The 897-nt window shown below is 43.1% G+C and overlaps 1 pseudogene; it reads right to left on the reverse strand.

The window, feature by feature from the left end:
• Positions 1-87: 87 nt before the first annotated feature.
• Positions 88-438, reverse strand: LOC102851678 (annotated as a pseudogene).
• Between the last annotated feature and the right edge of the window lie 459 nt (positions 439-897).

The raw sequence follows: 897 nt of genomic DNA on the forward strand, positions 1-897 counted from the left end.
ATGGTGATTTTATTAATGTTGGGTGTTTTTGGTTTTTTTTACACCCAACTCTCTTTTCGGGAAGGGGTGGAGTAGAGGTCACCCCCCTCAGGGCTCAGCATGCTCATTGTTGCTGCTTCCTGCATCTTCTTGCATCTTCTCCTCCTCCGGGTTGGAGTAGGGTTCCATGTGGAGGTCCTCAAACGCGCCGTCCACCCACAAGGCCAGCCTCACCGTGGCCGGGTCCCAGGGACTCGCCATCTTGCTGGTGAAGCCGCACTCACGCAGCATCATGTTGTTGTAGTGCCGGAGCTGGTCGTCCTTGTAGAGGTGCTGTTCCTCAGGCGGACGGTTCAGTATGCCCTCGATGATGCGCTTCAGCTCCAGGACAGTGCTCAACTCCTTGGCGTCGATGAAGATGGTGGTTTTGTGGCGCCGAATCATGAAAAACATGTCCATGATGGCAGCTGCCTCTAACAGTCAATTAAAATTCATTATATTAAGAGATCAATACAGTGACTTTAACAATGGGCTCAGGTATAGCAGAGAAGATGAGGATGACATAGGTAAGGTTGGGTAAGGTTCAGACTCATTGTTCACAGGGTCACTATGAATCAGAATGACAGCACCTAGCAACAACATAAAGATATTTCCCCTGTTGTTGGTTTAAACGCATTCAGACTCCAAGGAAGTAATCAAAAAGAATATGAAATATCCTGGAAGGAATCTATATGAAATTTCTCAATTTGTAACAAGACTATCACTATCATATGTGAAAGTACTGTAACATTTTTACATAATGGCACTAAATCAACAAGTATTTTTTTCATTCACACTGACACTTTTCAATCCAACTATAATTTTTATTTTAAAACAAATGCCCAACTTTTAAAAATATATCTTATATCTTACTAGAAA

Source organism: Elephantulus edwardii, unplaced genomic scaffold, assembly GCF_000299155.1.
Source record: "Elephantulus edwardii isolate Elephantulus edwardi_28Jun2011 unplaced genomic scaffold, EleEdw1.0 scaffold00055, whole genome shotgun sequence".
NCBI classification, from domain to species: domain Eukaryota; kingdom Metazoa; phylum Chordata; class Mammalia; order Macroscelidea; family Macroscelididae; genus Elephantulus; species Elephantulus edwardii.